The 27288-nt window shown below is 43.8% G+C and overlaps 1 protein-coding gene across 2 annotated transcripts in view; it reads right to left on the bottom strand.

The window, feature by feature from the left end:
* Positions 1–27288, bottom strand: part of LOC126470317 (homeotic protein female sterile) — a 568331-nt gene that overhangs the window by 247843 nt on the left and 293200 nt on the right. For both annotated transcript variants that reach the window (XM_050098094.1, XM_050098093.1), the window contains one exon: positions 432–593. The gene's annotated coding sequence lies outside the window, so the exon portion shown is untranslated. The remainder of the gene's footprint in view (positions 1–431; positions 594–27288) is intronic.

Here is a 27288-nt window from a genome sequence, read left to right as displayed (position 1 = left end):
CGGTATTCAGTCTCGCGGTGGGTAGTGGTCGTAACTCTAAGGCAAAAAATTAGTGAAAACATTCAAATGACATGTCGAATACCACGAAACACGAAACTTAGAGAACAGAAATCATGAGCATAAGGGGAAAAAATTACAAGAGGTGCAATTCTAGGCGTACACCTGTTTCAAACTATCACCGCCATGAGACGTAGCTTTAGAGTGCAGTGTATTAAGTTGCCAGCTAATGCTTTGGCAGTCCGCGTTCAATGAACAGCAGCACACACATCTGCACGAACGTAGACAGTAGTGCATTACGCATTGCATTTTCTGTCTGCAACGTTTTTGGCACTAGTTGAATTTAATGGCTCAGTTGCGATGTCTGGTGTTAGCAGTCCACCCTTCCTCGGAATTACATATTTCTCGTCATAAAAACTTAAGCAGTAACTTACTGTTGTCGTCTTGAAGAAGTATTCGTCTAGAGGATCTTCTCCGACGCGGAATGGGATTCAAATGCTGTGGTCACCACGGAAGTTCAGTGTCTAGTGCACCGACTGTTCCGAAGTAAGCAAGTTTCCGCCCACGGGACGCAGGGCTCGGATCGATCCTCGCACCTGAAAAATAATGGCATTTTAGCAGAATTCTATGAACATATTACTAAATCTCAAAGTTTTGCTTTACTTGCAATCTCGCTACCAGAAAATATTTGCAGCATTGCTCTTAATGTAACAGAACAAACATTATTCACCATAGATAGATAGATGGTGAGAGAGAGAGAGAGAGAGAGAGAGAGAGAGAGAGAGAGAGAGAGAGAGAGAGAGAGAGAGGATTAGTGGTAGGTATTTTGTTGGAACTCAGTCTCAGCGACCATTGAAAGACTGTCTCGTGGAGATCTTGGGTTTGATTTCCGGTTGTTGTTGTTGTTGTTGTCTTCAGTCCTGAGACTGGTTTGATGCAGCTCTCCATGCTACTCTATCCTCTGCAAGCTTCATCATCTCCCAGTACCTACTGCAACCTACATCCTTCTGAATCTGCTTAGTGTATTCATCTCTTGGTCGCCCTCTACGATTTTTACCCTCCACGCTGCCCTCCAATACTAAACTGGTGATCCCTTGATGCCTCAGAACATGTCCTACCAACCGATCCCTTCTTCTAGTCAAGTTGTGCCACAAACTCCTCTTCTCCCCAATCCTATTCCATACTTCCTCATTAGTTATGTGATCTACCCATCTAATCTTCAGCATTCTTCTGTAGCAGCACATTTCGAAAGCTTCTATTCTCTTCTTGTCCAAACTATTTATCGTCCATGTTTCACTTCCATACATGGCTACACTCCATACAAATACTTTCAGAAACGACTTCCTTGCACTTAAATCTATACTCGATGTTAAAAAATTTCTCTTCTTCAAAAATGCTTTCCTTGGCATTGCCAGTCTACATTTGATATCCTCTCTACTTCGACCTTCGGTACGGCTATCTGTATCACTGAGGCACGCAAGCCTCCCCACCAACAGCAAGGTCCATGTTTCATGGGGGGGAGGCGATTTCCGGTACTCTCAACGATTTTACGTTGGTGGGAGGTCTGGATGACACGCTTAGCCTTATGATGACTACTGACAAGGCGACTTAAGTGGAAGTTGGCGTTGGTTCGACAGCTGATAGTAACGGGGAGGACAGCGCTGGTTAACGACATGCTCCTCCATGATCACGACCACTGAAATTTTGGAGGATTATCGTATACGGTGTGTCGTCACTCTGTGTCTCAATGGTAGGACCAGGCGAAATGGTGCAGTGTAAAACACTTGAATCGGATCTGAATGGACGGTGCTTTAAAACACCTGCTCATAGTGATTTAGGCTTCCCGTTGTTTCCCAGGATCGCCAAAGGGAAATTTTGAAAGGGTTCCTTTGAAAAGGACAAGGCCGATTTCTTTCCTCATACTTTCCCAATACGAGCTTGTGCTCCGTCTCTACTGACATCGTCGTCGACGAGACGTTAAACGCTACTACTCCTTCCCTTTCTTCCATGGGCGTATAACAGTTTTATTATTGTTACCAAGATATTGGGGACAGCACGTCTGTAGTCTCAGAAAGCATCGTGAGGGGCTGCGTAAGCTGTGTGAGCTAGAGATAAGACTGGATGAGATTGTAGCGTATTCGGTAGTGGCTAGATCGTTGGCGGAAGACGCATCGGGCACAATTTTCGTAGTCGTTCTGGCGCTGGGATTTTTATGGGCCACTATCGCGTCAGCAATTCACCCGAAGTACTTCAGGCTGTATAAATCGACCTAGTCGAGGACCAACAGAAAACACCAAAGATTAGCACGAGGTTTTTGTTTTTTTAATTGATCTCTGTCAACGCTCAATTCGACAGATACAATTATGTAATATAAAGATCGAAATAGGATATTTTTAAGTATTACACAAAAAGAAATTATTTAAAGATAAGAGAAAATTGTGAGAGATAATTGTGAGAGATAATTAGCCTAAAAAGTACATTAGTGTGACTGCACCATTTCGTTTTGCTTCTTTGTGTTTAATTTTCATTGGGCAGAGACTTACTTTATCCTTCGAGAGTATCGTTCCTTTGCTTCCTGGGTCCACTTTCTTCCTTTTGCAGACCTCTTTCTTCCAAAAATCATGCCTTCTGTGTCACTTCTCTAAAAAGTATTTGCTATCTACTACGTCCAGTTTGACTCCTGCGTTTCCATTCGGTATATGCTGTCATAAAACTGTAGTCTTCTTTCCCTCAATTTCTCAGTTAGCTTTTACATTTTTAAATGGAGCTCTCTGTTTGATCTTAATCTGTATTCAGCATAACTGCCCATTACTTCTAGATCCCAGTATTTTCCTTTGAATTCTTTCAACTTTTTCCAGTTTTTCAAGATCCCCAAATATTGCTGGTTTAGTGTTTCTGCTGCATACAGTGTTTCAAGCCATACCACTCTTTGATATTGTCTTAGTTTTGTGATCCAGGACAAAGTCTTTCTCTTACTTTTTTGTCATTTGGAATGTCCTTTCCATTTTATGTACTCTATTTTCTGTGGCTATCTTTTCTTTCGTGTTGCTTGTTGTCCATTCTCCTAGATATTCGAAGCAGTTTTAGATATTGTGTTTTTATGAATTTTAACATCTGTAGGGACATCATTGATAATTGCCATGGAATGTGTTTTTCAAATGATATTTTTAGTCCTATTTTGTTTGCTCGTCTCTAAGGTTCTGTAATTCGTTTTTTGGCACAGCCTAGTAAGTCAGTAATTCCATGTCACCTGCGAAAGCTAGACAATCTATGGCGATTTTATTTGAGTTTCTTCACAGTTGAACATACTTAGTATTGATGGATTTTCTCCATTCTCTAGCTTCACTAATTTGCAGTTAAAAAGTAGGGACGATAAACCATTTCCCTGTGTTACTCCTGATTTTATTTCAAAAGGTTTTGACAGTTCCCCCATAAATTTCACTTTTGATGTGTTTCTTAAAGTTCCTTTAATTATTTCTGTTTTATTGTCGAGCCCCAATCCCTTTAAAATGCTGATGAGTGCATTTCCATAAAGTGATTATATATATATATATATATATATATATATATTTCACAAGTGATCAAGTATTTAAAGTTTATGATTTTTCCCATTTCAATTATGTTCTTTAGATTTAGTATTTGTTCTGCACAAGATCTTTCCTTCCTAAATCCTGCTTGATACTCTCCTAGTTGTGGATCGAGTATTCCTAGAGCTCTCTTTAGAAGTGTCATGAACAAGATCTGATATGTCACTGGCAGGAGGCAGATCCCTCTGTAATTGTTACAATCAGTTTTCTTTCCTTTATTATGTAACGGGTGTATTAACGCAAATGTCCATTTTGAGGGTAAGTTGTTTGTTGTCTAAATTTCATAAATGATGTCTGTTAGACACAGAATAATATTGTCACTAGACAGTTTCCGCAATTCAGCAACTACATTGTCTTCTCCTGGTGCTTCGTTATTTTTAAGTTGTTTGATTTCCTGATTTCAGTCAGGTTGTATTTTTTGATAGGTTATCAAAATGAAATTCTTTCGTTGGTAGATCACAGTTATGTAGTTCTTTGAAGTAGTCCACAAGTATTCAGCAGTTCCCTGTGTTATTATATAAGTCTTCTGTATTTCTGCATATATAAATTTTAAACTTGATGGCGTGTACTTCTTTAAACTATTTTTGAATGATGTTTTATAGAAGTTCTTTGTGGGGTTCTGCTTAAAAGATGATTCAACTGATGTTAGTTGATCTTTTATTTGTTGTGCTCTGATCTTTTTGAGACCTTTTGATGTATGTGTCCTTGCTTCTATAAAACTTTTTCCTGGTCTTGTCACTTTTAATTGCGTTCCAGATATTTCAATCAGGTTGTCTCCCTCTAAGACATCGCCATCATCATTCCACCAAGCATGTTTCAAATTCTTTTTCAGACACTCAAAGAGTCATCTACGATACCTGGAAGCATGATAAACCAACTTTAGTGATTAGCAAAAACTTAGTAAGCCCTCGAGGTCGCGAGAGACATATCGTGTTTACTGAAGGCATATAATCAAACAATGGTTACTTAACATACGCTAGTGCTAACGTTTGACGGAACTTGGGGGGCTATAATTTCAAGATGCCTTCCCACTACCATTCTAGCCCGCAATAAGTACCTCGCACATAGGTGGAAACCTTCACGTCACCCCAATGAAGTGTTTCAAAATGGAGAAGTAACATCTTAGAATATAACAAATTCCGACCTCCACGAATAACGAAATAAATGCTGCTTGTCAACGTCTTTCGTTACATTGAGCTACTGATTTTTTAACGTTTCATCGACGTGAGTACAAGTTAAGTCTGACAAGGACTGTGGAGATAAACGACTTTTGAAGTTTATGGAAATCAGACATCTGCATCAGGATGGCTGGGCGGAGATCTGAAACCCTACTCCTCGAGTGAGGTGGAATGATCACATTGGCTCAGCGGCAGATAAGTCAGATGGCAAACTTTGGCTGATTTGTAGGATACTGGGAAAATGCAATCAGTATACACAAGGATATAGTTTACAAAACAGGCGTGCGACCCTTCCTAGACTACAGCTGAACTGCGTAGCACCTATTCCAAATAGGACTAAAAAAATGGTTCAAATGGCTCTGAGTACTATGCGACTTAACCTCTGAGGTCATCAGTTCCCTAGAACTTAGAACTACTTAAACCTAACTAACCTAAGGACAACACACACATCCATGCCCGAGGCAGGATTCGAACCTGCGACCGTAGCGGTCGCGCGGTTCCAGACTGTAGCGCCTAGAACCGCTCGGCCATCCCGGCCGGCAATATTGATCGTATAAAATATGGGCAGTAAATAAGATCACGTGTTTATTTCACCCATGGGAGAACGTCACGGAGGCTGTGAGAAAACTGATCTGGCAGATGCATGTAGACATAAAGTGTCTCAGGAAAGCCTACTTAGGAAGTTTCAAGAACCAGTATTCTGAAAGAAGTCCCTTACTTACCGCTCCCACTGAGACCACAAAGACAAGATTAGACTGACGGCGGTGCGCACAGGGACAATGATGAAGTCTTTCTTTCCGCTATCCAAACACGAATAGACCTGGAAGAAAGCTTAATACATGGTACTACGTGAAGTAGTCTATGCCTTACACCTCACAGTAGTTCGTAGCGTGTAGATGGATTACAGCCCAGTGTCTTAATCACTATTCCATTTTGTTAGATTCTGGAAGTGTGTTTTTGTTACAGGTATCGTGTGATGATATTTCATTTGTGGGAAGCTGAACAGCACGATTATCAGGGCCCGTACGAATTCCCAATGTTTTCGCAGTCCAGTCGCGCCACTGTTCCCGAAGGATGATAATGAAATCAGGAAGGCAACAGAAACATCCAGTCCCCGGGCGGAGAAAATCTCCGAGCCGACCGGGAATCGAACCCCGGACCCCCGTATTCAAGAGGCAGGAACGCTAACCACTTTTTTTTTGTTTTTTTTTTTTTTACAGCGGAGTGTGCGCTGATATGAAACTTCCTGGCAGATTAAAACTGTGTGCCCGACCGAGACTCAAACTCGGGACCTTTGCCTTTCGCGGGCAAGTACTCTACCAACCTTTTTTTTTCACAATAGGGAATGTTCAAAATTTGTGCTGGACCAAGATCCGAAACCTGGACCTCCCGTTTACTAGCCAGATACACTGACCACTGTTTCCTTTTTTTTGTTTTTTGTATTGTTGTTTTTGTTTTTTTTGTTTTTCTTTTTGAAGTTTATTTTTTGTTGTAATTGTAAATTTTTCTCTACCAACTTTTTTTTTATATGGAAAAAGGCGTCGTTCAGTTACGACAAACAAAAATAGAATGTACATCCATAGCAACAACAGAACAAAGTTCCTTCTAAACAATGAAATAAAATTCGAAACTAATAGTATGATGATAGATAATAAGGAAAGAAAAATGTAACCAAATCCCGCACGCCATTCCATGTGCATGGCCCATCTGCGTACAGATTCCATGTTCCAAATTGGTACAACATTTCGCAGCGTGTGGAGCTCCATGACGGCGGTCATCCTCTGCCCGGTACTCCCCAACTGTGAGGGGGGTTATCGAAGACACTGCGCAAATAGTTCGCAAATAGTTGTCGGTATCGGGGTGTACACTCAAGTGTGCTATGACTGTCCTGGAGAAATTGCCAGTAATCAAGCACCATCTTCTCATCATCTCGAAAGAGGTAGTATACGGACATGCCTTTAAACCATGTGAGAGCGTGAGTCTTTGCACGTGGGGAAATAAGTATCCTCTGGACAAAGGAGGAGCCGTGGCTCAATTGTGCGAGGCGCGATACGTAGGTAGCAGGCGAGGATCTTCTGCACTAGCAGCCATACCTCTAACGCCGATCCACATGTTAAACGGTGTTCGTCAGTATCCACGAGGTGGCAACGTGGGTAGAGGGGGGAATCCGCTATCCCAATAGCGTGCAGCCTTTGTCGTGTTACAACCTTCCAGTTCACCACCTGGTACCACGCGGCTCGTACCCGCGTGGGGAGGAACGACTTCTGGACCGCTCTCCACACTGCAGACCATAGGGTGGTCGGACTTTTCCTCTCAATCACATTGCGAGGGATGGACCTTAGCAGCAGTCTGTAAAAGTCTCTCGCCTTGGGGGTGCGAGTGTTGGGAAGGTCTGGGTGCACGTAACTATACTCAAGAATAAATGCCGAGAGGTGCGAGAGTGAGGGTGTTATGTGCGCAATCGTGACAGGTGGCAGAAGAGACGCCGGCAGCAATTCCTCTAACAGACGACCCGTAAGAGAAGCATCTTTGTGGGTCCACAATTTCATCATTGTGCACAAGTATAACGCTGTAGCCCTCGCTCGTACATTTATAAGTCCCAGTCCGCCATCAAGCGGAGGGAGGGTGAGTGTTTCGTAGCGGACTTTGAATAGGTGTCCGGCGGTAAGGTAATATCCAAACACTGCTTGCAGTCTGTGTGCCATCGCTGTCGATATCGGTAGGACCTGGACCATGTGGATCATCTTAGTTGCCACGTGAAGGTTGAGGTATTCCACACGCTGTAGGAGGTCCATCCGTCGAAGTAAGTTCCGGCGAACTTCTCTGCGTATTGCCTGTAGTAATCGTGCATAGTTCATGGCAGCCGTGCGGCGCACATCCTGTGTAAATGTTATGCCCAAGTACCGGATCTTGTTAACTAGTGGGAGTGGGGCTAAAGCGTCCTCCTGTAGACCTCTCCCAATGGGCATAGCTGCCGACTTGGCCACATTCATGAGGCTGCCCGCCGCCAAACCATAGCGATTGGTCCATTGTATCACCGAGCGTACCTCGTCACCAGATCGGACAAGTAACACAAGGTCATCAGCATATATCCTGCAGTGAAAGGTGAAAGGTGTGATCCCTCAATGACATGCCCGAGAGCCTTTTTTTCAACCCTCCGACAAGTGGTTCGAGTGCGATCGCGTTAAGGATCATGGAGAGTGGGCATCCTTGGCGAACTGACCGTCGGATCGGAAAGGGACCCACAATCCGTCCATTCACCAGTACACGGGATGCAGCTCCACGGAAAAGGCGCTGAAAGATGTCGAGAAAGTCAGGCGGGAAGCAGATGTGGGCCATAACGGACAGAAGGAACTTGTGGTGAACTCTGTCGAAGGCGTGGTCGAAATCAATTAAGATCAGAGCAGCTCGAAGGCGACAGGATGTAGCGATGGCTATTAAATCCCTGCATTCGCTGGTTGCCGTTTGCATGTTGGTCACTCCGCCCTATGTCGTTTGCTCCATGGAGAGGAGTAGGGGCAGAACCTTCTTTATGCGGCTGGCGAGTAGTCGGGCGAAGATTTTATAATCCGCGTTGAGCATTGTAATTGGCCTGTAGTCCTCGACCGTCCGACCTCTGGAGGGCTTGTGTATCGGTATAAGGAGACCTTCCACGAATGCAGGTGGCACGTGGGAACCGGGGGTCATCAGTTCTTGGTACATGATGATCCATCGGGGCATCATGAGATCGCGGAAAGTACGATAAAACTCGAGCGGCAGTCCGTCTGGCCCGGGAGATTTGTTGAGTGCTCCCTTGTTAAGCGCGTCCTCGATGTCGTCCCGTGTAAGTCCACCTAACAGCGTCGCCGCTGCTGCATTGTTGAGGGTGTGCGACACGTGCTGCAGTGTGTCGTGATCGTCTGCTTCCTCGTCCTCTGTATTCACCTCGTCGTAAAACCGGCGATAGTGATCTGCGAAGGCTTCTGTGACCGCCGCCTTAGTCATTACGACCCTACCACCTGGCAATATGAGGTCCGTGATCAGCTGCTGTCGGAGTCGGCGGCTGTCGAGCACGATGTGATGCATAGACGGGTTTTCTCCTTCCGCTCGGTTTTGACGTCACGATCGCACGACGAGCCCCTCCAAAAATTCCTCATAAGCGACAATATTTTACCTTTAATTCGGCGGCTTTCAATTTGTCGGTTTGGAGATGGTGGTTAGCTGGCGAGTTCGCGGAGCATCGTGTAATAAAAGTCCAATGTGTGACGATGCCACGCTGCGATATCTCTTCCGAACTGTGTTAGCACACGCCGAAACGCTGGTTTTGCACATTCCACCCACCATGCTAGAGTCGAAGGGTATCGGGGAAGACGACGTACGCAATCCATCCATGTGTTGGCGATAATCTGACGGCATTCCGGGGCTTGAAGATGTGCCACATTCAACTTCCAGGGTCCTCGGCTGCGCCATATCCGCTGCTGCTGTAGAGTGAGTGTGCATATGAAAGAGCTATGGTCGGAGAAGGGAAGCGGCCAACGTTCGGCGTCCAATACTCCCGGCGCTAGAGCTCGTGAGACATAAATGCGGTCTAGGTGACTGACTGAGTGACTAGTAAGATATGTCGGCCCGGGACGGTCACCGTGCATTGTCTCCCACGTGTCGGTGAGAAGCATATCACGAACCAGGTGCCGAAGTTCTTGACAAGTCGAGAAATGAGGGACTTGGTCTTTGGGGTGGAGCACACAGTTAAAATCGCCGCCGAAGATATATTGCTCGAAGCGGCTGATAAAGAGGGGGGGGGGGGGGCGATATCCTCCGAGTCGAACAGCGAGCGTTCGCGGCGTTGGTCAGTTCCTGATGGATCGTATATGTTCATGATGCGCGTGCCCAGTGCTGTGTTCGCCAGCCCCCTTCCTGACGGAAGGTAAGTCACTTCTTCGATGGCAATTCCGTCGCGCACTAGTATTGCCGTACCGCTGCCATTTCGGTCCGCAGGTGACATATATGTCACATAACCGTAGAAAACAGGGAGGGCCGCTATATACACTTCTTGCAACAGGGCAATGTCAACATCCGAAGAACGAAGCATCATCTCACGCAGCAACTGGATCTTCACTGCCGTTCGTATCGTGTTGAGGTTAATCGTGGCGATACGGAAGCTTGTTGCAGAACCGCAGGTGCTAAGTGATCCATTAAGACTGGAATTACCTATGACGCTTCTGACTATATTGACACCTCCGCATCCCCCCAAACCTCACCTGCTGTCCTTTCTAGAGAGCCGGCGCCAATGGCGTGGGCTCTGTCGGCGTAACTTGCATGGTGCCGTCGTCGTCGTGGTCATCCGCCCACGTCGGGGAACTCAAAGCCAGATCGGTTTCCCTAGCTTCCTCAGGACACGGCATGGGTGCTTGCACTCCAGAAGGTGGTGGGCAGCATCTGTCCTGCGTATCGGCATCCGATTTTGCCACTGTAGATATGTGTGGTTTGTCCTCAGTTCCGTTCGGTGGTGCCACACTGCAGCAAATGGCGGCTGCCTCTGTGGTAGTGTCGTCATTGAAGGTGGAATCGTCGTCATCTGGAGGCTGTGTCGCATCCCGTTCGGAAGTTGCTCTACGCCTCCGCTTCCGTCGCTTCGGAGAGCGTTGCTTCCTGGTGTGTCCTTCTGTGTCAGACGATGGCAAAGATTCACGACGTTCCGGCACAAAGACAGCCGTAGGCACAATAAGCGAGTCTACGGCCATGCTGTCGTCATGTATGTTGTTATCCGTCGACGGGGGCGGCTGCATCGGAGTTGAATCCGTATCTTGTGGAACGGGTGTGTCATCATCGCCATGTATTGGAGCATGGAGCCGCGACCCAACAGTGGATGTCGGCTGTCGTGGTGAAGTGGTAGCTGTCGTGAGGGCTGCTGCATAAGTCACGGGAAGCAGCATCGGCTGCGACGGCGGGTTCGCTTCAGCCGGCGGCAGTTGAGTGATTCGACGTTGGATACATTCTGATCTGAGGTGTCCCTCCTTCCGACAACCAGAGCAGGTCTTCGGTTGCCTATCGTAGATGACGATGGCACGGCAGCCACCGATATTCAGATATGAAGGTACATGTCTTTTAAGTTCTATTCGGACCTGGCGGACGCCGTTCAGCACAGGATATGTCTGGAATTGCGTCCATTTTTCCGCAATATGATCATGCACCGTGCCGTAGGGGCGCAGCGCTGTCACGACGTACTCCGCCGGTAGTTCGAAAAGTCTGATCGTGCGGAGTCCCATGCCAGAATAATCGACATGCACAGTCCCCACATTGCCATCAGCATGGCAGAAACGGAGGTCCTGTTTCGTTTCCCGAAGGATCCAAATAGTTCAAATGGCTCTGAGCACTATGGGACTCAACTGCTGAGGTCATTAGTCCCCTAGAACTTAGAACTAGTTAAACCTAACTAACCTAAGGACATCACAAACATCCATGCCCGAGGCAGGATTCGAACCTGCAACCGTAGCGGTCCCGAAGGATCCGTTCAGATGTTGCGTTGTTGATGATCTTGACATATACGATACTACTCACAATGGACAAGTGAATGCCGAGAATGTCGGTCGCCGGGATTTTAACTTCTTCTCGTGGAAATCGTTCGACTTCGAGTGCTTTGGGCCGTGCAAATTCGTCGCGGAATGTAAATTTGAGCGTCGATTTTCTGTATTGGTGCGCCATAGTGATCTATATGCTGAGTACGGCACGCGCGAAACGGCCGAGTACTATGTAAACAACACGAGCGCTCGCTCCGCAGGAACACGAACAGCGCGTCCTCACCGCAGCACAGCCAAAGGCCAATTGTGTCCACTAGACCACGAGCTGTGGACGGTAGTGTTGTGCCCTGGGTCAGAAACGATATGCATAACCCGGCAGGATGTATGAAGACAAACTTCCCGCAGGTGACGCTACCCGACAGACGTCGTGCACCTGGAAGGGGGTTACGTGAGCTGATGACCAGCGCTGGGGCGTAAGTGCGTTGCCGCTCCCGTCTTAACGTCGGCTGCTTACCTGGCTGCTTACTAGTGCTGCAGTCAACGTTATGCTCACTGTTTTCATACTTTGAGTTACTGCTGTGCTTTATACGATGATCGTGTGCGTGTCTCCGGACTTTAGTTTAACACAGTTTTGTGACCTCCGTGTTTCTCATTCACGAAGAGTCTGTTGCCTTATTGACAACAGTATCATTCACATGTTAACTTGTTTTCGCTGCAAGAAATAAATAGCATTCTGGCAGAAATATAAAAGCTATAAAAACATTTATTGCACTGTTGTGGCTGCAATTCTAATAGTTCTCTTTCATCGGATATTATCACTATGTTACGAGAATCATCGTTTAGCCGTTGTACAAAGATGGATACCTCACCGGCCGGCCAGAGTGGCCGAGCGGAACCATTTTTTGGATACCTCACCGTGCATTCTGAGTACTCTGACATTCTGAAGGCGTTTATCTTTGATGTTTGTGGTACAGACTTTTTTTCATTAACGCGGTAAGCCTTTTGAAAGTTAGAAAGTCTATTCACTCGTCAGTCGAACTTTCTTGTGTGACAAAATACAGTTAGATTGTAATTTCTAAAACAATGGTTGAATCCACAACGGATAGATCATGTTTGTACGTGTTTGTCGTGCCGAATTTGTTTTGCTTGTGGCGAAGGAATCGAAAACGCCTAAAAAGTCCAGTTGATGGGTGCACGGACACAACATCGCTTTTACATTATTCTACGGAAGCCAGTTCATGGATGTTGGTCACGTATGGGTGTATACGATTGTAGTCCACTACCTCAATGTCAGTTAAGGCCTGAAGATTGTGTATTGAATCATCGAAACTGGTTGCAGTCTAAAAAAATGAGATCAAAACGACAGTTGCAGGTGTTTCATTTCATTACGTAAGTGAACGGCCGAAGTGCCGCAGACCATCAGTCAGAAAGATGGACATATAAAAGCCTGTTTTGATTTTATCCCGACGTTTTCACGATAAATTTACGGCGTGGACCCGAACAGCGAACACAGGTTTTTTTTTCATTTGGCGCTTATGGTGCAAAGTAAAAGCGGGTTTTCTGAATTTTATGGTTATTAAATGTGTGTATTATATGCAGTGTATCACTCCGCTGTAGGTTTCTTTCCTGCAAATGGTGTGCTATCACGTACCTCATGTTTCAGCTGCGAATTATTTACTTTTAGCAGAAAACATCTCGCCGATCTCGTTGTTCGTGTTGATACTTTCGAATGATTCTCACTACAGAGATTTACTAGAGTGCAGGATGGACAACTGTTCATTTTTGAAGGGTGAGAGGTTCAGTCCATGCATCTACACTAAGCTCATAACTGATCAGGACATCCAAGTTGTTCTCCTCTTTGTGGGGAACACTAAAATGTTATCATGATAAATGAAGTAATTCTCATTTAAACATTTCACAGCTAAGTGAAGTGAGTAGCCAAAGCAATTTTCTATCGTTATCACAAACTAAAGGTTAATTATCTATGCTGCAACTTCACGTTCTTCCTTTAACCTGTGTCATTCCAGAAAGTTGGATGCACTTATGATAACGTTAGGAATGATGTCAGCTAAGTTATGACTTTATGGTCGCTGCATTTTTCAGCTACGTAAGTGAGTTGTCTTTGTTGTGTCTACAGACGTTTATGGCCCCGGAGATGTCTTTCTCTCGACGGAGGTAAATACTCTGAGAAGCGGATGCAGACAACGTTTTCATTCGTACCGTCTGCTTCGCCATCACCGTCGCGAGGCAGCAGTGGTTGCGTGACTTCAGCACTTTCTAACGACTCTTAACATTCAAAAGAGGATCTGACTCCATAAATTTATAAATTAATTTGTCTGTTTTGAGGCAAAACTCTTTCTCCCCCTTTTCCTCCTCAGACCAGACTTTTTCGGCAAGGGTTTGCTATTTTTAATTGGATTTTTTTCTGAAGCTATGAAAAGATCGAACTGAAAGTGGATTCATGATCTTTTACACCCTTCTTGCTTCAAAAAGAACCACGTAAAAGTTCATAGGTTCTAACTTGCTGGTAATTAGACATAGTCAAATGTATGCTACATAGAATTGCCACAATATATACAGCGTGGTATTTGCTACGAACATGGGTACTGCAGTCGTTTGTAAAACTGGCAGTCATAAATGAGTTTTATTTCGCCTATTTCATGAGCTGCCTTAAATGGTTGCTTATTTATTTACCGTGGCAGAGCTGACAATTTTCGTATTATTACGTACCTACAACGTAACACAACTTAGTAAGAAGTGTATTCTACCCAGACATGTGTGAAAGTGTGGAAATTATGCAAAATGTAATTTGTAAACTGACATTAATATAGAGAAAGCAGCGGCAACATATCAGATCACTATTTAGCAAAGCAATGACCAGCTGGTGTTGCCTATTTAGATCCACAATTACGCATTGTTGGAGGGCATGTGTTGCAGTTCATCATTTCAGCCACATCTTTGTTGCCTCCCTCAAAGGAAAGTCTTATTTATTAGGACTTGTCCTGGTTTCCCAAATTTCGGATCTTAGTTTGTTTAGTAATTTCCACGTCGTCCATGCTCCATGTCACTGAGTGGATTATCAGAAATGGTCACCTATCTAAGGATATGGGATTATCTAGTCCTGTAATGTGTTATTCTGTGACTTAAAGCTTGTATGGGAAGGCTGCTGTGTAATGGTCGTGTCTACGACACACCTATATAAGCTTTCTCACATCAAGTTGCCTCCTAATGACTGTTGGTTCAATATTTTGGCCGTGCGGTTCTAGGTGCTAGAGTCTGGAGCCGGGCGACCGCTACGGTCGCAGGTTCGAATCCTGCCTCGGACATGGATGTGTGCGATGTCCTTAGGTTAGTTAGGTTTAATTAGTTCTAAGTTCTAGGCGACTGATGCCCTCAGAAGTTAAGTCGCATAGTGCTCAGAACCATTTGAACCATTTGGTTCAATATTTGCCAAAAAACAGACTGTCTCAAAATGTCTTCCTTACAAAAAAGTAATCAGTTTACATTTTTAATTTGAGACGATGTCTATTATTACAGGAGAACTGTAAAAATGTCGCTTATTTCAAGACACAATTAGCATAAAAAAGCTAATATTGCCTAAGCTCACTGATTGCAGTTTTGTTTAAAGTGCATGTTAAACCATACCTAAAGGCATATTCCAACACCGCGGGACGTAGTTTGGTTTGTCTCTAGGCGGCGTTTCGGTCCTCAGTGATATATGTTGCCAGAATAGTTAACACTGTACTCTGAATCGAGGCCATTGAGCAACAAAAGCTTGGGCACTTTGTTCAAGACTGACGCAGCACGATATTCAAACTACAGCTGCGTTTGTATATTACGAACTACAGTAGGTGGACAACGTATGAAAACACAAAGCATTGTCAAGCCTAATACGGTGTAGGAAAACCGTTGGTGTTCAAAACAACTTCCAGTCGTCTCGAATAATATACCATTCCTCCTGTAAAGTAGTAACAAGTTCTGGTAACGATGAAGGCGGCGGAGGCCAATCACGCACCATTCTCTCCAAAGTGGACCACCAAGGCTCAATAATATGGATATCTGGGGACAGTGGTGTCTAGGGGAGTTACGACAATTCACCCTCGTGCTCAACGAACTAGTCCTGGACGATGCGAGCTACGTGAATTGCTGCCATGTCGTCTTTGAACACAACGCAACGACTGGGGAACAAACATTGTACCATGGAAGAGACCTGATCAGCCAAACCGGCTACATGATCCTCGGCAGTAATACGACCTTGCAAAGTAGCCACGGGGTCCAGGGAGTACCACGATATCGCTGCCCTATCACCATACCCCGCGCCATGTTTCGCTCTTGGCAGCAAGCAGTGTGTATCGTAGGCACTGGACGGCGTACGCAAGACGTAAACTTGTTCAGAAGTTGTAGACACTGTGTAACAAGATTCATTCGACCAAATGACTTTCTTCCATTGACCCATAGCACGGGTTTTATGGCTTCGGCACAACGTTTTCCTTTACGGACATTTGCGTCACTGATGAGTAGTTTGGGCATTCTGACACGTACTGCAATTCCCTGTTTCTGGGAGCTCCCTTAGCGTCGTTTTGGTGCTGACCGGGTTCGCGAGTGCGACAATCAGCTTTGCAGTGACTTTTGCAGCTGTTGTCGTTTTACTCTTCGTCACAGTCCTCTTCAGTGACCGTCCGTTACCAGCTCTCAACACACACCTTCGTCCGCGTTGTGACTTAGCGGATTATGTTTTTCCTCTTTTTTTTTGTATACGGTAAACATCTTGGCTGCGGAAGCACCTGCCATATGAGCACCATCGATGCAGTGGGCTCTGACACAATGCACTCACAACTAACAGAACATTGTTCTCACCACGAGTGACACTTTTAATGTACTGAGGACATTGCACAGGTGCCGTTAGTGGTAAAATACGACAGTGCAAGTTACAGTCTTGGCTAGCATCAGCATTTGTATATAAGCACAAATTTACCGCTGTGTTTCTATGTTTTTATCCACCCCCTGTATCTTAGGTGAGGAAGACGGAAGAAGACCGTGGTTCAACAACAAAGTTAGGAAACTACTGCGAAAGCAAAGAGAGCTTCACTCCAAGTTTAAACGCAGCCAGAACCTCTCAGACAAACAGAAGCTAAACAATGTCAAAGTTAGCGTAAGGAGGGCTATGCGTGAAGCGTTCAGTGAATTCGAAAGTAAAATTCTATGTACCGGCTTGGCAGAAAATCCTAGGAAGTTCTGGTCTTACGTTAAATCAATAAGTGGCTCGAAACAGCATATCCAGACACTCCGGGATGATGATGATGATGGCATTGAAACAGAGGATGACACGCGTAAAGCTGAAATACTAAACACCTTTTTTCAAAGCCGTTTCACAGAGGAAGACCGCACTGCAGTTCCTTCTCTAAATCCTCGCACAAACGAAAAAATGGCTGACATCGAAATAAGTGTCCAAGGAATAGAAAAGCAACTGGAATCACTCAACAGAGGAAAGTCCACTGGATCTGACGGGATACCAGTTCGATTCTACACAGAGTACGCGAAAGAACGTGCCCCCCTTCTAACAGCCGTGTACCGCAAGTCTCTAGAGGAACGAAATGTTCCAAATGATTGGAAAAGAGCACAGGTAGTCCCAGTCTTCAAGAAGGGTCGTCGAGCAGATGCGCAAGACTATAGACCTATATCTCTGACGTCGATCGGTTGTAGAATTTTAGAACATATTTTTTGCTCGAGTATCATGTCGTTTTTGGAAACCCAGAATGTAATCTGTAGGAATGAACATGGATTCCGGAAACAGCGATCGTGTGAGACCCAACTCGCTTTATTTGTTCATGAGACCTAGAAAATATTAGATACAGGCTCCCAGGTAGATGCTATTTTCCTTGACTTCAGGAAGGCGTTCGATACAGTTCCGCACTGTCGCCTGATAAACAAAGTAAGACCCTACGGAATATCAGACCAGCTGTGTGGCTGGATTGAAGATTTTTTAGCAAACAGAACACAGCATGTTGTTATCAATGGAGAGACGTCTACAGACAAAGTAACCTCTGGCGTGCAACAGGGGAGTGTTATTGGACCATTGCTTTTTCACAAGATATATAAATGACCTAGTAGATAATGTCGGAAGTTCCATGCGGCTTTTCGCGGATGATGCTGTAGTATACAGAGAAGTTGCAGCATTGTTGCAATTGTAGCGAAATGCAGGAAGATCTGCAGCGGATAGGCACTTGGTGCAGGGAGTGGCAACTGACTCTTAACATAGACAAATGTAATGTATTGCGGATACATAGAAAGAAGGATCCTTTATTGTATGATTACATGATAGCGGAACAAACACTGGTAGCTGTTACTTCTGTAAAATATCTGGGAGTATGCGTGCGGAACGATTTGAAGTGGAATGATCATATAAAATTAATTGTTTGTAAGGCGGGTACCAGGTTGAGATTAATTGGGAGAGTCCTTAGAAAATTTAGTCCATCAACAAAGGAGGTGGCTTACAGAACACTCGTTCGACCTATACTTGAATATTGCTCATCAGTGTGGGATCCGTACCAGACCGGGTTGACGGAGGAGATAGAGAAGATCCAAAGAAGAGCGGCGCGTTTCGTCACAGGGTTATTTGGTAACCGTGATAGCGTTACGGAGATGTTTAGCAAACTCAAGTGGCAGACTCTGCAAGAGAGGCGCTCTGCATCGCGGTGTAGCTTGCTCGTCAGGTTTCGAGAGGGTGCGTTTCTGGATGAGGTATCGAATATATTGCTTCCCCCTACTTATACCTCCCGAGGAGATCACGAATGTAAAATTAGAGAGATTCGAGCGCGCACGGAGGCTTTCAGACAGTCGTTCTTCCCGCGAACCATACGCGACTGGAACAGAAAAGGGAGGTAATGACAGTGGCATGTAAAGCACCCTCCACCACACGCCGTTGGGTGGCTTGCGGAGTATAAATGTAGATGTAGAAGACGGAAGACAGACGGAAGACAGACGGAAGACAGACGGAAGACAGACGGAAGACAGACGGAAGACAGACGGAAGACAGACGGAAGACAGACGGAAGACAGACGGAAGACAGACGGAAGACAGACGGAAAAAATTGGTTAGCGTTGCTGCCTCTGGACCGCAGGGTCCTAGGTTCGATTAACAGCCAGGTCATGTCTGTGTTGTCCTAATCATTTCAGGTAGGTAGTTATTTTCAGGTTCCGTAGATCATTTTCACGACTTTTTTTTTTATCGAAATGACGTGCAGTCAGTTAGTTTATATGATATTATATATGAAAACCTGATTTTAAATTACATGTAAAACTTTCTTCCCTAACTGTCAGACATTTTATGTTACCAGACAAATGGTCAAATATTTTTATTGCTGTATACTGCACTCCTCTCTGAGCCACTGACACCTTCAACAATGGGTAATAAAAGTTATTTTCCCCTCTAGTGTTGTAGGTATCAACATCACTATTCTTCTCGAACTGTGACGGATTATTATCTCCAATTTCATTAGCGAAAATATGTATTGCGACGGAGCATTTAAAATGCCTAGCTCCTTGAAGTAGAACCTACATTACATCAGTGGGTGAACACCACATATTACTCGCTTTTGTGCAATCAACACTAAGGGATGAGTTACCCCAAAAAATTATTTAAAAAATGAATAAAAATAAAATAAAAGTAAAGTTCTCATGGTTAAGACATTGTGAGACGTCATGTGACGTCCACGCAGAACCGACCTCCTCGTATACGCTTTAATCTTCGTGCATCCATACTTGAAATGGAGGACAGTGGGACGTCAGCTGGTATAAATTTATGTTAAAATGAAGAAATTTCTCCAGCTGTATTTAATGTGTCGATTTTATTTTGGCAACTAGTTTCAACGTTATCTTCAGGCCAATACACTTGTTGACGGCAACTGGGTGCGGCTGATACTAGAAGTCAGTGGTAAGATACGGACGTGCTCCGAGTGGAAGGTGGTTAGTAATCACCTTCCGCACGGAGCACGTCCATATCTTACCACTGACTTCTAGTATCAGCCGCACTCAGTTGACGTCAACAAGTGTATGGGCCTGAAGATAACGTTGTTACAACGTTGAAATTAGTTGCCAAAATATAATCGACACCTTAAACACAGCTGGAGAAATTTATTCATTTTTAATATAAATCCTTGTATACGAGTGGAAATATGCAAAATATGTCAAGAGGTTGATACTTTGCTTCCAAGATTAGCAGTTATCATCAGCGACACTCAAGTCGCCGAAGTGGTGTCGAATAGAAACACTTGCACCGGGCAGCCGGATAACCCCAGTCGGAGTCTTCCGGGCAATAATGCTATATGGTTATTTCATTTTTTTCCCCTTTTGTTCAATTCGCAAACGATATGTGGCATGAACGAGTAATGGTAAGCTTCTCTATTAGCTCTGACTACTCTAATTTATCCGTCACGGAAATTGCGCGAGTTGTCGGTAGGTGGATTTTATTTATTGCTTCTCTCTTGCTGAATAGTTTGCTCTCAGAATTTCAACAATATACTTCTCCTGGGTGTACTACACCCCTGTTGGAACGTCTAACACTGGGCATGGATACGCATCTCCGTGACGTTCGCGCGCTGTCTGAACGAACCCGGAACGAAAATCGCAGCTCTTCTTTGAACGTGCTCCATCTCTGCCATTAATCCTATCTGTAGAGTTCCCAGACTGCGCAGCGGCAGTGAAAATCCAACTGAAGGAGGTTTCTGTAAGTTACTTATTCGAAAATGAATTGCCTTTCTTAGGGTACTTCCAATGAACATCAGCATGGTACAGTACCTGCCCTCTCTACAATAAGTTTTCTGTGACTACCACAATAGCTCGCGCCAGGCGCATGCTTCTAAATTTTCACCGTTGTCACTGTTTCCAGTGACTGATCAACAGTGATAAAGTCAAAGAACAGTGCGTTTCTCTGACCACGCAGAACAAAAAGAAGTTTTTTATACCGAGCGTAAACAGCCATTTCTTGGGTCAGGAGTCTATGTTCTACATATATTGTTGCATTTTGTTTGAAATTTCTGGCGTTGCGGCGTCTGTGAACGGGTGGTTCAAAATGTTTCGCACAAAATGAAGGAGGTGACAGAGGTGTCCAAGTATTTTTGAATAGTAGTTTATGCTCTTGGAAGTAATCTTGGGCGAGGACAGGTTTGTGATGGCAGGGACAAAGAAGATAACCAATGGATATGCACCTTAAGTTTAGCAAAGATAGTATACTGTTTACTAAATAGTGTTGTACATTACAGAAGATGTTCAAAACGGCGACCAAGATATTCAGCACAGATACAATATTTTCGTAAATAATTCTAGGTCACTCTGTGAAGTACACCAGTTATCAGACCAATCTCATCAGACGCTGGGAGTATCCTGGATAAAAGTATTTCTTCGTCGGGAACTGGTGTCGCTTAAACCAGACATTTGGTGCGTTCTCAAAAAAATCAAGAGGTGTCAGAGCATGAGAGGGAGGTAGCCATGCAAATGGACTTCCCATTCCGATCCAGCGCCCGGGGTACGTGCCATCGAGTACGTCACGTACATTCACAGAAAATTGTGCAGGTAGCCAGTCTAGTTGCATCCACATCTGACGACGCATGTTAAGTGATACATTAAGTGGTACCTTCCGATGTTATCCACCAGGCTATTTATAAATCATGTTTTATATAGAGAGAAAAGGTATAGCATATCGTGTAATACAACTTTGGTGAGACAGTATGATGAACAGTGCAGCGGACTGTCGATCTGTGGACTTAGTGACTGATGGGAAAAAATGTAACACTTAAACTGTTGATAATTATGTGTATGACTCCAAGGAACCTTCCTTTAACCTGAGGTTAATCCGTGACTTGAAGTTCGCTCGACCAAAACTTATTCTCAGTGAACAATAAGGCATTACAGCAGTTTTTGTCCACCTGCGTAGCTCAGTGGTAATCGTGTCTGGCTGCTGTGTCGATGATCTGGATTCTATTCCCGGTACTGCTAGGGATTTTTCCCTGGAAGGAGGACTGGAAGCGGATGCACTCAGTCTCCTGTTGAGAACCTTCTTGAATGAGAAGTAGCGGCTTCACGGTCTGTGAAGCCGACAACGGCCGAGTGAGCGGTGTGCTGGCCCCACGCCCTTCCATACCGCATCCAAACGCCATTGGCAGAGGATGACACGGCCGTCAGTCTGTCATCTGGGCCAGGAGTTGGAGCTTTACTTTGCGCACAGCAGCTTTTAGTGGTTCCATGATGCTATTCTTTAAACTGTGCATACAGTAGTCATGTGTGGTACTGAAAAAGCTTCACTATATGTATGGGAGGCCGTCTGAATACTTTATTCAGCATTTCCGTATGGTACTAGGCATCAACAACCGATGCCGGCCGTCGTCGCTTTATCTGAAGATTAGTCTTTGAAGAGGACGTTTTGGAATACTTCGAAGAAGCACTTGCGATGTTGTGCAAGTTTAGGGCACATCTCGTACTGACTGAAGAATATATATCAGGTGCAGAAAGTCCAGGCATTAGTACAGGAGGACTACTTATGACGAGTACAATTTGCGCAATGGTATTTTAAGAAAAGCATTCCCAAGCCACGATTGTCGACTATGGTGCTATTTACCGATGAATGCACGTTAACTCCAGATGGAACTGTGAACTTTAACAAAACTCATATTTGTGCAGAAGAAAATCCGAGCGCGCAGATTGTTAGTCTTAACCAACGTAGGTTCAATGTGAACGTAAGGCCTGAGATAATTTGTGACCCTATCATTCGGCCTTATGTAATATCAATTAGATGAAAAGGCACGATCTACCTTCTTTGTATCAGAGATGATCTTCTTGCTCTACTGAAACAGATGCCTCTTCGGGTTCGTCAGATAATGGGTCTGCAATTCGATGGAGTTCCATCTCATTTTGATGCAAACGTGTAGCACCACCTGGACGCTACAATCCAAATCTATCGATTGGTAGAGGGGGTTTCCTGGCCATTAAGGTCACTTCTTCGCTATTGACTGTGAGATAGCATGAAGAGTATAACACATGCTACTCCTGTAACATCAAGCGAGGACCTTATTGTATGTTGTTCAACTGTGTGTGAAATCTCATGGGACTTGGCTGCTAAGGTCATCAGTCCCTAAGCTTACACACTACTTAACCTAAATTATCCTAAGGACAAACACACACACACACACACACACACACACACACACACACACATGCCCGAGGGAGGACTCGAACCTCCGCCGGGACCAGCCGCACAGTCCATGACTGAAGCGCCTCAGACCACTCGGCTAATCCCGCGCGGCCCTTTATTGTATGAATCGTCGCTTCCACTGAAATGCTGAACGTAACGTACAGCTGCACTTATTTCACCATGTGAATCAATGTCTACACTGCCGATGACTATCCTTCACTCAAGATAGAGGTTAATGTTTAGAACCCCCCTTTGTTATGTACTGCGCGGTGTGGTGCTCTTGCTTGGTTCCTTGACTAAACTTTGAATACCTGCCGACCACCATATCCGAATCTTTTCAAACCATGAACTTTCAGACATGAGTTTAGTCTGGAAAAAAACGATCAGTTATCCAAACTTGTCAAAACGCTAAGCGTTCCGCAGGCAGAAGCCGCGCGTCCAAGTTACACTGATGACTAATGGGTTGCATAACTGTTATGATACCAGGCAGAACACAAGGAACTTTGATATTACTGTTGTCACATTTCGAAGCACCTCAGCGCTGAAATTATACGTCTCCAGACTGCGGTTGCCACTTGAAAATAGGATTTTCTTGTACACCCTGTACACACATCGTGAACAGTAATAGTACTATAACAGTTTCCCATCTGACTTTCTCTCCATCGAGAACAACATGGAGACATTTGTTATTTAGGAAACCTTCAATCAAGTCTGAGAGGTAATTTCATGTTCGATAAGCTCGTTGAATGTTGACAAAGGCGACAGCGTGAAATGATACAGAGTCTCTTACTGGACTATAACAGCCTTGTGCGTCTCACAGATGAACAATAGGAGTTGACATTCACACGACCGCTACTTGCTGAATCCATGTTAATTCCACAGGAGCTTTATGATCTCAGAAAAGGTCAAACTATGCCAACATAAAACGTGTCCCATTATTCGAGAACAGATAAATGGCAGCGTTATAGGGCTGTAGTAACGTGCATGTTCGATGGCCTTTCTCCAATCACTCGGAGCGCTTAGTTGCTCCCTCGTCCTACGATAAGCAACCGCCAGAAGAGGAACAACTTATTTCACATAATACATAGAATGTCGACCAGCTACTCTAACGGATTCAATGGCCTTTTCCTCTACTGAGCGATTACAACTGATTATCAATTCCGCAATCTCTTATCCCCATATCTGTTATTTAAGTGTTCCTGCGACAGTTTGAAGGAGGGACTGAAATACGAGTTTCTTCAGCGTAACAATTTGAAAAGGCAGGATTTAGTATTTCATCTTTCTGTGTCATTGTCCATTTCGCTACCAGTGCTTTGAGTGAGGCCCACTGGATGGGTGACTTTGGCCCGTTTATCTGTTGATTGGCTTTTTCGTAACATCTTTGGGTTTGCTGTCAGTTCGTTAGATAAAATAATATCTTCTAATTCACTGAACCCATCTTTCACTGCCTTCTTTAAGCTCGTTTTGAGTACGTCCATCTTTTCTTTGTACATAACGCTTTAGTTTTGTTTGCATCTATTATGAAACTACCTTTCGTTTCGAACAAGTCAAGTCTATTCACCTGCGCTCTTTTCATATTGTCCTTTTTTTTGTACAGGAATGAATTTTCTGCTTGTAGCGCAAAGAAATGACTATAGTAATAAGCATATGAAGGCATCTGATTCTGTTATTGCCTCGCCAATTTCCCTGGAAATTATCGATGAGAGGCAAATATTAAGATGCTTTCAAAACGTCTTTCTATATTTTCTGTACAAGGTTATGTTGTTGTGCGCCAAAGAGCGCGCTCAGCGACGGCCTCATTTCCTTTTTAATGCTTATTGTTTTTATAAACGCACTTTTCCATCCACTGAGAACCCTAAAAAGCAAACCACACGATCGCTTTACGTATCTGCACATTGTTTTGTGTGTCAATAGAAGCTGAAAGGGATGTAGAACCTAGACACGTACAATAGGAATTCCAATATAATCTACATGACGCTCCGAAAAGCACAGTCTGCCGCCCTCCCTAAAGTAAATTTATCTGCTCTGCGCAACTACGTGTAATTATATGGGGAAGCAACCTACGCATCGTATTTTCTCATAAATTCATTTGGTTCCAGCACAAAACAATGCACTGTAATGGGTTGGACAGATCAAGGAAGTTTCTGAGCTTTCTCTTACAGTAAGGTTCCATTTTTTGAGACAAATGGTTCAAATGGCTCTGAGCACTATGGGACTCAACTGCTGAGGTCATAAGTCCCCTAGAACTTAGAACTACTTAAACCTAACTAACCTAAGGACATCACACACATCCATGCCAGAGGCAGGATTCGAACCTGCGACCGTAGCGGTCACGTGGTTCCGCACTGAAGCGCCTAGAACCGCACGGCCACTGCGACCGGCTTTTTTGAGACAGTATTATACAATGCATGCTGACTCTTTTTCGTAGTGTAGTAGGAGGTTCTTATCTAGGCTAATGTTTAGAGAGTGTTTCTGCTCTCTCCAAAAATCAGGAGCGTTTTGAAATTCTCATGGACGATCTAAGTGAGATATCGAATGCGTATGTGTCGGATTGACAGTCTGACCAGGACTAGAAACATCTCTGGTAGAAATAAGAAGTACGAAAAAAAATGCTAGCGAAAATTCTTTAATCGATTTGTAATCCAAATCACATTTAAACGTGTAAGATCTTATTGTTATTGGAAGAATGCTTTTTAAATAACCAATATTTGCACCAAATACTTATTGCATAGTTACAAAATATCACGAGCAGAGAAGCTAACGTGAGTTACAGCAATGTTGAACTGCTATGTTAGCTTTTTGGGGTTCAGTCAGGAACTTTACTACAGAGTTTTCTTATTCGCAATAACCAAAACTGTTTCGTAATATTATTTCATAATTTACACAGTTTGTGGGATTTGTGCAGTCTTAATTTTACTATAATACCTTATGTCGTATTCCTAACAACGTCAACTCTTTATTACCAGTTGAATTATGGTACCATTATTAGCGTAATATGTTACCGAAAAAAACATGGGGTGAAAATAACCAATAGTAACTAAAAGAGCAATAAAGCATACAGCCGTTTGTGAGTAACAAAACACTCTAAGGACCGTTAGTATACACAATATGCGACTACGTAATCACAGAGAATAAGCATACGATGTAGGTGATTAGCTACTGTTATTACGATCAGTGTTTTTGAGTATGTCACGCTATATTTGTAAACTGCAGTTGAAATACAGTAATGCCATGAAGTTTACTTTTTCTGTATCATTGGTAGTGGTATTCCGATTTTACTATCTTACTATCAGAAGAACGTAAACTTTTGTTAATATTCGTTTCAGGGAGAGAAATACGCACATGTTTGAAAGAGACTCAAAACCAATGGAAATTTTATGCTGGGACGTAAAGTAAGTAAAGTAAAAAGGCAGAAGTAGCTCAGTGCTTAAGAGGCAGAATTTTCGCCATCGTATTCCAGTTGATAAAAATTTACGGGACCATTACTACACCGATAAGTGGTATCCATAATAGAATATGGCTTCACAGAGCGAAACTATAGATACTTTGATACAATTCTTTCTCTTTACATTCCGTCATCTAATGTCCGTCAAAATGTGGAACGCAGTATTTACAAATAAGATTTAGTAGTTTTACGACAAGAGACGGAGTTTGCAAGGTAATATGCAGTGTGGTAATAGACTCTCACTATAAAGCGCTGAGTGTGGTTATAGCCCGGAAAACTTCAACCTCAGCCGTAAGATCCGAGGCTACGTAACACATAAAACATGCGAAACGAGTCCGTTCAGCGGTTCGTGTGAAACTGATATCCCAAAAACATTTAATTTTACAAATGCTTTCATACTTACATACAATGGTACACAGCAACTAATGCAATGTAACCCATCTCTAAAGGCTTATTCTTTAAAATCTTTGTGGCCCTCTATGTACGATACACAAGTCTAATAACGTATGTTTTGATCGTGTTTCTTAAATAGTCGTACTCATTGGTCACCAGATACGACCAGGCGTTCCAAGTAAATTAATATTTCTCCTCATTTGGGTTAGGAATGAGGAGGAGGGAGGGACAGTCAAATTTCGCGATAGGAATGAAATTTTTAAAAGTAAATATCCGACCATTCGTTTCAGGTGAGTAAAGGAAACTACAGGAAACCTAAATCTGGGTGACAGGACAGAGCTGAACTCAGCTCTTGCCAATAAAGAGACCAGAGTCAGAGCCTGTATAACGACGCTCGATGTTAATGGTAGGTATCGTGAGTGGTTTACAACGAAACAGTAGACAACTTGTATGTTATTTGGTGTGACGTCTCTCAGAGATGGTCGAAGTAATAAATATTGATCTTTTGCCGGATGGATAAAGCCAGTAGTCTTAAGTCTGATGTCTGTTTTAGATTCTTACAGCAAAGAATACTATGTCTGGAAGTTTCGATCACGAACAAAAAGCAGTAAATACCTATGCGAGGAAACACACACACACACACACACACACACACACACACACACACACACACACACACACACACACACACACACAAATATATGTGTAAATCAAGAACGTCCTACGTCTTTGTACGAAACTGAATGTGTCTGTCACAAATCGGGATCGGCGGAAAACCAAATAACAGTGAGACTGCGGTTGTAAGTGAAAACATCGGGAACAGAGTGAATGTTTTTCGTTATAGAAAGTAGACGAAAACAAATGTTTCACACGTACAGTTAACTCGTCGGTAAACCAACGTACCAAATTTGTGGGTTAGGAACTGATAACGCTGCTTTTGCAGTTCAATAAACCAAAACTAAAATTTGGCAGCTTGCTGCTGTACTCTGTAAATATCTTACATCACA

This window comes from Schistocerca serialis, chromosome 3 (genome assembly GCF_023864345.2).
Source record: "Schistocerca serialis cubense isolate TAMUIC-IGC-003099 chromosome 3, iqSchSeri2.2, whole genome shotgun sequence".
NCBI lineage: Eukaryota > Metazoa > Arthropoda > Insecta > Orthoptera > Acrididae > Schistocerca > Schistocerca serialis.
Note: the sequence above shows the minus strand (reverse complement) of the source record. Positions and strands in the feature narration are given on the sequence as shown.